The following is an 8,649-nucleotide window of genomic DNA, read 5'->3' on the forward strand; positions in this document are numbered from 1 at the left end:
ATTACTGCAGTAAAAATTATATATATATATTGTATATATATGTACCTGTTAAAACAAGAGACTGGTATGCTTTTTTTTAATACTTAATACTAATTTCATAAATCGTTCATATCAAGGCCAATATAAAATAATAATAATTAAAGTTATGCTCTATATTACCATTGATGTTATAAATTATGCTTATAAAGCAGACATACACCTTCAATACTCAGACAATTCTAATCACGCTGTAGAATAGCATATATATATATATATATATAAAAAATTAACTAAGTGGTGTGTATGCTTGTTTACTAGAACACATATAGTTATTTTGCGCTAAGTATATAAACATTTCCCTTTTACAGGTACATATATATATATAGTATATATATATATATATATATATATATATATATATATATATATATATATATATATATATATATATTTATATATATATATATATAATTTTTACTGCAGTAATTCATTAACAGTTATTGGTCTTTATATATCAGAAACACTTCCCAAGGGTCGATTGTAGGAAATATGTACACATAGTTTATTTTCTCTATGATTTGTATTTTTATAATTATAGAGCAACTATGATTATACAATTCAATGTTCATTATATTTATACATTATTATATCTGTCTTTACACGTGTTGCACAAATATGTAATAAATCTGCACAAACCGACACTAGTGAGTAGCATTTTTAGACAGTTCAAAAAGCAACGCAAATCGCAAAGCGTCTGTGTGCCAACTCGAACAAGCTTTTGCAGAATACATTAACTGACAAGAGGTTGGCCCGCCCTCTTCGAGTTTTGGTATTCGTGATTCGTCAATTCTTGGTAGCAGAGCGAGCCGTCATTGGCCAATTCTTGGTAGCCGAAACGGGCTGTGAATGGTCAATTCTTGGTAGGAGAAACGGGTTGTGAATGTTCAATTCTTGGTAGCCGAAACGGGCCGTGAATGGTCAATTCTTGGTAGCCGATACGGGCCGCAATTGGCTCGTGCTTTCAATTCTGGTAGAATCTTGGTAGCGGAGAGCGATTCGATTGGTTCTCGCTACCAAGAATTACCTCGACGAAGCTACATTTGTGATAACATTATACGTCCACTTTGACGTTTATTTTCAGACCAACTAACAAACTAACCTCGCATTCCTCTGAAATTTAAGTGAACTCACTGAAGTGGGAAAATGATTCGGAGGGACATTTCGGACAAGAATAAATATACATAAATTTAAAAATGAATGTGCAGTGTGACAATAAAGAAGTTCAATATGAGCTCAATAAATAAATCTTTCTTAAAATGTTTATTTTGTTATTTGTCCGAAACATTCTTCCTTAAGTCACAGCTCCGCAAACACCGACAGCAAGTGAACTTTGCATAAATGAATTTGTACCGATTAACAGTTTGTTACGCATTACAGCGCTAGAAAACATTATAAATTGGAGGATGCGGGCATCGATCCCGCTACCTCTCGCATGCTAAGCGAGCGCTCTACCATTTGAGCTAATCCCCCACCTATGTTATAAGATTTCATCTATTGTAAATAGTATTTATGTTTAAATTATAAATTATGTAATACAGTATTGATTGGTTAGTTTGATATGTACTGCTAGCCTGCACTCAATTAAAGTTACGGCCTCCTCAGTCCCAACAGTTTAAAAGATGAGTCGATATTTCTGATTAATGAATATTAGCGCATGATGTATATATAAATAAAATTATTATTGCTGTTATTATTTTTGAAACAGTACAGAGCGGAACTGTAAAAAATGCCGAGGCAGTGTTTCCTTATATACGAGTTATCGTGTAATATACTTTCGTATTTGCAGTTGCTTGAGGAACAGGCGCATGCCGTGAACAAACATGTAACAAAGTGGATTATTCTAGAAATTTCGTATATAAACTGGTAAAATAAATGATGCGTTGATAAACATTGTGAAATTGTCACGATGATCCAAATTTTTACAGCTTTGCAGTACTTTTAACATAAATTAAATAGAATATAATCCTGTCATTACAAGAACAAAATGTAACAAAAGGAAAAAGATTTTGAAGTCCTTCGAGCCGGAATCGAACCAGCGACCTAAGGATTCCCGCAGTTTACCTCTACAGTCCTCCGCTCTACCAGCTGAGCTATCGAAGGCTTCACATTACGGCCTTCTCCCACAAGTCTCTTTACTTGAAATATGATTTTTTTTAAATTATTATTACTATTGGGGAAATGATTATTTAAAGTGTAGTTGATGGTATCTTGCAGTTTTTCCTACACTCCAGTTCAAATAACAAAAAACAAAGTATTACAATATTGATTAAAATGTCAGGCTTTATCCTCACAATTGAACGTCGTAGCCCGACTGGCGTGGTCACCGCTGTAATACGACAATGTGACGGGATGCTATGGGGTGCCGTTTAAAATAATTATACACTGAAATATTTGAATATGACTCGCTGCGCCCGAGTTTGCGCATGAACGTTCAGCAACTGAGTTTGGCTACTGTCATTACCCGATCTGCGTGCCTACCCGATTTACGCGCGCAGGCGTATTGAAAGCCAAACATGCCGTAAAGTGTTCACGCATGCGTTAAAGAGATTGGGCAGCACCGTAAAGTGTGTGATGACGTAGCATTTCAATACGCACGCGCATGCAGATCGGGCCGGCAACGGGAACCAGGAAGTGACACACACCGCATGCGCTTAATGAAAAAAACATTAAAAACAAACAAAAAAATCACTTTACGGCACGACCCGATCTGAACTGTGCATGCAGCACAATTTGACATTACGGTTTATTCATTTTAGTTCTACATTAGTTGACCATATTATATAAATATGTAGTGTTTTTATTTTCCCACTCACGTAATAAATCATATAAAGTTTCCTTTCCTTTTGATCTATTGTTGCAATTTCCCCTCTTATGTGCAAATTGTGTTTGTTTAAAAATATCTTTAGACATCAATTATTATTAATAAAATTGCCATTTGTCTTAAGGCATCAGGTTTACAAAACCTAATGTATCCAACCAGTTTTATAGAAATATATGGTCCTTTTTTTCAAAAAAAGAAAAGAATTAACACTGTGTTACATTTCATTGTGCTGACTGTCCCTGTCCTTAGTGTTAACTGTGACTCTCCACTTGTTAAAATTCTTTAATTCGTTCTCAGTTGTGCAATCAGGTCAGATGCTGAAGAAATTAAGAGCATAAAGCCACCGGTTCAAATCCTCATTTATTCCAATGGCTATTAATCTTACAGAGAAGTGTAACTTTATATCCACAGACTAAAATTAAGGAAGTGCTCTGTTATCACTTGAATCAACCTATTTAATCTATTATTTTTTTACATTAAGTGCTTGTTGCTGTAGTTCATATTTGTAATACATTTGTTCTTAGTGATGGGTTTTTAGTGTTATTTCAAGGCGTCTCTGTAAAACCCGCTGAGAAACCAATTTACTTATTAATATAATAAAACTGAACTGAATTTAACAGCTGTAAAATAACATATTCTCCACTAACTGCGCAGAATTTAAACAGCATGAAGTAGTTCAGTTTATGATGAACACCATGTGGAAGGAGTACAGTGATATTCATTCTTACAAGTTTAATCAACACAACACAGCGCTGTTTGTGTGCAGACTCCTCATCTCGTGTGAATTGTTTTATTCACCCATATTGATACAGAGCCAGTTCATTATTATAACTTTAAAAAAGGAAATACAATACACTTATCGTACATTTTATTGAAGGAATAAATGGTATGTTTAAAAATAAAAGTAAAAGATCTGTGAACAATGTTTCTCAAAAACAAATTATACACACACCCATATTTATATGTATATATATATATATATTATGAGTAGAAAATTCAGTAATCATAAAGATGTATAAATGATAAATGCATTTAACTAGAACACAACTACAATGAAAATGGCCAACAAGGGGTGGTGTTAAAAACTATTCGGGAAGGAGAAGACAAATATATTTACAGATTTTTTACCTTAGTATTTAAAAAAAAATGTTAGCCAAGGTTTTGAACACAATAAAAGTGAATCATTAAATTTGTCAAAAAAGGAAAAATGCTATTTTAGCTTTATGAACAAGATGCTACTCAGAGTCAGAGTTCTTATCCAGCAATATTCTATAAAAATTCTATTCTATTTAAACTGATATTTTTCCTGATCTGTCCTTTAATATTTGTTCACTAATAACATTTCTATATCACCTTTGCTTACAAGTGCAGCTCAAATTGCTGCACAAAAATACACAGTTACAAAGAAAACTGAAGGTATTATAAAAGTAAATGAGAAGCAAATGGAGGGGTCCTTGTCCTTTGTAACAAATACACTGCCTGGTCAAATGGCTGGGGACAAAGACAAACTTGCAGCCTTCAAGGACACTGGAGATAAGAAACCTCTGGGGGTCCCAAGCCAAAGCCCGCATGGCTCCCTTTGCACATCCCAGCATACATGATTGTGGCCGTCTCAGTCCAATCACAATTCCATTTCAGGACGTCCTGTGAACTTTTCTTCTGTCACAGGCAGTTGGAGTTGATGTAACAGACGGTGGAGACGCAGGGGGGCACCACTGCAATAAACAGGGAAAAAACAACAGAGAAAAACGGCAGAGGTTAGTGCCCAGTGCAGAGCTTATAAAGTGTACACAGCACCATTTCTAAACTATTATAACCAATGCAAGTAAGTTTTTCAAAATGCTTGACATTTGTAGCCTGGCACTTCTCTATTGGCAAAGCACTCCAGATTTTGTTGCACGAGTATAGAAAGCTGCCAGTTTTTATGGTTGATCTTGGAATAAAAAGCAAAGCAACGTTTCAGAAAAGAGATGTTGGGAGCAGACACTCCAAAATACAGGCAGGGTCCAAAATACTCAAAACCTTCTAATTATTTAATAGAACCTTAAAACCAATTCTAAGTGAGACAGACAGCCAGTGTAATGAGACCGAGACAAAAAGGCCAATACCTTGTGATCACTTGGCAAAGGCACAGCACATCAGACCAGAGATTGAGATGGAGGATTCTAGAAGTGCCGGGCAGGAGGGCCAGCTGCTACTTCAACATGGCACACATCTCTCCGTCCTTCTTCTTTAACTGCTGCCCCATAACACGAGCGGACTCTTCTACTTCACTGTAACTGTTAAAAACAGAAACACAGTAGATATTCACTCACGGAGTTCAAACATTAATAAAGTGTACCCTTACTTCTTATTCTGCCTTCTTTCTTGGTTCACCTGTAGATCAATTATTACCAAAGTAAACCATCACAATAGATAAAGGTCTGCTTAGAGTAACGTCTAACTAATAATATTATTCTTAATTGTGTTTTTTTTTGTTGGATTTTGAAAGAACCCCAACTTAACTGTCATTTTTTCCTTTTACATTATACATACAGTAGACATTGTGTTATAATCTCTGTATATCTGAACTTCTAATGTGTTGTGCTCAGGTGTTCATTACTTACATGAAAATATCTTTGTTTTGCACTCCTGCCTTAGTTTTGTATTAATTTAAAATTAAGTCTCGGTTCTTTCAAAATCCAACAACAAAGCACAGTAACTTAAGAACATAAATGTTATTTTGCAAAACAGAACAACATCCCTGTTTAGTGACTGCTGGAACTGAGGCTCCTCAGTCTCTGGGTTTGTGAGGATTCACACTCTGAGGCTTTCTGTCTAAAATTAAAAAGCCGTGTTAGTTACTGAACAGAGTGAGCAGACATACAGTACAGTATTCAAGGCAGCAAAATATTACAGATCAAGTAATAAATATGGGGAGGCTTTGCAGGAATTGTGCACAAATTACTGCTGAAACTGGAAGCCTCAGTTGTCTTACCTGTAGAAATAGCAAATCTAACATGAACTGCACATCATCTCGAACTGGAAATCCTAAAAACAGAAGAAAAGAACATCCAGTTGTGTCTCAGAATTCGGGTACACTGGCATCTGTTCAGCCACATGGAAGGCTGGTTACCACCGGGCATCCTGTAGGGTCAAGACAAAAAAACACAATAAAGGGGCATTGTTTTTCTAACTGCAGCAATAAGAAATAAGTTATCTCTAAGGAGCAAGGCTCCTCCATTATATTCAGTTAATGTATGTATGTGTACTTCTATAAGCTTATAACACGTGACAACAGCAGGTGCCCAGCCTGTCACTGTGCCACATCAGATGCACACCACACTTCTCTGATGGTTTTGGATATAAATTTTAAAATTGCCTGTTTTCAACCATGGAATTTTTTTCTACTAAATAAGGTTAAAGAAATCCATTAACAATTTGTAATGCTATTATCTGCATCCTGCATTCTTGTAATAACTTAGTTGTTGCTACTCTTGTATGTAATATAGCCTTCATCGTTATATTTTGTTAACTTTATTATGGAAAAAGTATTGCATTGATGTAATCTGATATCAACATAATAAAAAAGATGGCTTTGGAGGGCACACTTTACACCGATCGAGTATTAGGGCTCATTTATACTTCACGCGACGTGACGCATGAACGTCATTTTAGCGGCACCAAATCCCCAAATCTGCTTATCTTTGGAAGGAAACCGGAGCACAGTGTGGAATACAAGCAGGAAATACCAGCAACATAACTCCCTGCGAGACAGGTGCTATCAGCTCCCCACAGACACTTACCCTTGTGTGTAATTATTAACAGTATTCATTATTTAAATGAAATTATATGTAAAATGTAACATACACACTTTAATGCATTTCATCATGAAAGTAATATCAAGTAAGAATCTAAAGATTCTAAATGTGCAGAGAGTTGGAAAGTGATACATTTAATTTGTTCTGTGTGGTGATCTTTTGCTGCTTGCCGCAGCTGTAAGGTCCAAGAAGCTCGTAGCGATTAAAAACTGGGATGACGTTTACGATGGTCTGCTTTAATAATAAAGAGTAAACTACGAGGTTAAAGTGGACATTTCGAGGATTAAAGCCGAAATTTCCACTTTAATCAAAATACTACGTTTCAACCGTGTCTTTTATTTTTCTCAGTGGCTCAAATACAGCGCTATACATTATATTTGCCGATGTGAAGTTGCAAAAAAATAGGCGGCACAAAGACGGTATGTGAGACTTTTAAAATGTATAGTGTCATTACGATCGGGAATATGCGACGCTTGAATATAAAAGCACCACGAATGCATTTGTATGTTGGCATTTTGCTTCACCACATCGAAGCATCCATCCCGTAGGATCGGCATAGAGGCTTTCTGTCACATGTAGATAGTACCCGAACGTATATGACGATACATTTTAAAAGTCTCACATACCATCTTTTGTGTCGATCTTTTTAATTTTTTTATTTTGCAACAACAACAGCAACATAATGTATAGCGATATATTTGAACCACTGAGAAAAATAAAGGAGACGGTGAACACGATGTATTTTGTGATTAAAGTGGAAATTTCGCTTTAATCTCGAATTGTCCACTTTAACTTCGAGTTTACTTTATCATTAAAGCAGACCATCGTAAACGTCATCCCAGTTTTTAATCGCACGAGCTTCTTGACCTGACAGCTGCGGCGAGCAGCAAAAGATCACCACACAGAACAAATTAAATGTATGATATTCCAACTCTCTGCACATTTAGAATCTTTAGATTCATACTTGATATCACTTTCATAATGAAATGCATTAAAGTGTGTATGTTACATTTTACATATAATTTCATTTAAATAATGAATACTGTTAATAATTACACACATGGGGTGTCACGGTGGGAGCGATAGCACTGCTGTCTCGCAGGAAGTTATGTTGCTGGTATTTCCTGCTTGTATTCCATACTGTGCTCCGGTTTCCTTCCAAAGATAAGCAGATTTGGGGATTTGGTGCCGCTAAAATGACGCTAGTGTATGTGTGTGCTTGTATTCACCTTGCGATGAGCGGAGACCCATCCAGGGATTGTTTTCAGTCGCCCAATGCTTGTTGGAATGGACACATCCCTGGATTGATGGATTTAATCAATAAACATCCTTTTCACAGATATTGTGGTGAGGTGTTATTGTGGTAAGGTGTTATAGGCAATTCACAACACAGAGAAGCCAAATATGTTCTCACCGTGATAATATCTCACACTGCCACCTGGTGGACTCCTCCAGACGTAAAGTACACGCGCAAGTATAAACACTACAACGCTTGCGTGCACTCCTAAGGCCTCATTTATACTTCACGCGACGCGACGCATGCTGCAGCGGACGCTCCTGCTACGCAAGCTCGCTACGAGCTTTTGACCTGACAGCAGGTAAAGTAAAATAAAAAATAGACGGCACAAAAGATGGTATGAGACTTTTTAAAATGTATCGTGTCATTACGATCGGGAATATGCGACGCTTGAATATAAAAGCACCACGAATGCATCTGTATGTCGGCATTTTGCTTTAACACTTTGAACCATTCGTCAAACAGCAAAGCGCGCACATTGGTCCCCGAAGGATCTCCATAGAGGCTTGCTGTCACATGTAGATAGTAAACACAGACTCTGACGTCACGTTCCGACTTTTAGCACACTGCGCCCCCCGACTTTTTGTTGGTACTGCAACTCGCGCACGGGTTTCATTTAATGCGATCTCTGAATAGTTTGTTTGAATAGTAACTGACGTCGGCAAAGGCAGACAAGATTGAAACACAGGAGA

The 8,649-nt window shown here is 36.6% G+C and overlaps 2 non-coding genes across 2 annotated transcripts; both read right to left on the reverse strand.

The window, feature by feature from the left end:
* Nucleotides 1-1,436: 1,436 nt before the first annotated feature.
* trnaa-agc lies at nucleotides 1,437-1,509 on the reverse strand. The gene has a single exon. It is a non-coding gene; the product is annotated as a tRNA-Ala (tRNA).
* Nucleotides 1,510-2,051: 542 nt separating this feature from the next.
* Nucleotides 2,052-2,139, reverse strand: trnay-gua. Its single transcript is given in 2 exon segments — nucleotides 2,052-2,087; nucleotides 2,103-2,139. It is a non-coding gene; the product is annotated as a tRNA-Tyr (tRNA).
* Nucleotides 2,140-8,649: the final 6,510 nt, after the last annotated feature.

The sequence above is a fragment of the Polypterus senegalus genome, chromosome 3 (assembly GCF_016835505.1).
Source record: "Polypterus senegalus isolate Bchr_013 chromosome 3, ASM1683550v1, whole genome shotgun sequence".
In the NCBI taxonomy this organism is placed as follows: domain Eukaryota; kingdom Metazoa; phylum Chordata; class Cladistia; order Polypteriformes; family Polypteridae; genus Polypterus; species Polypterus senegalus.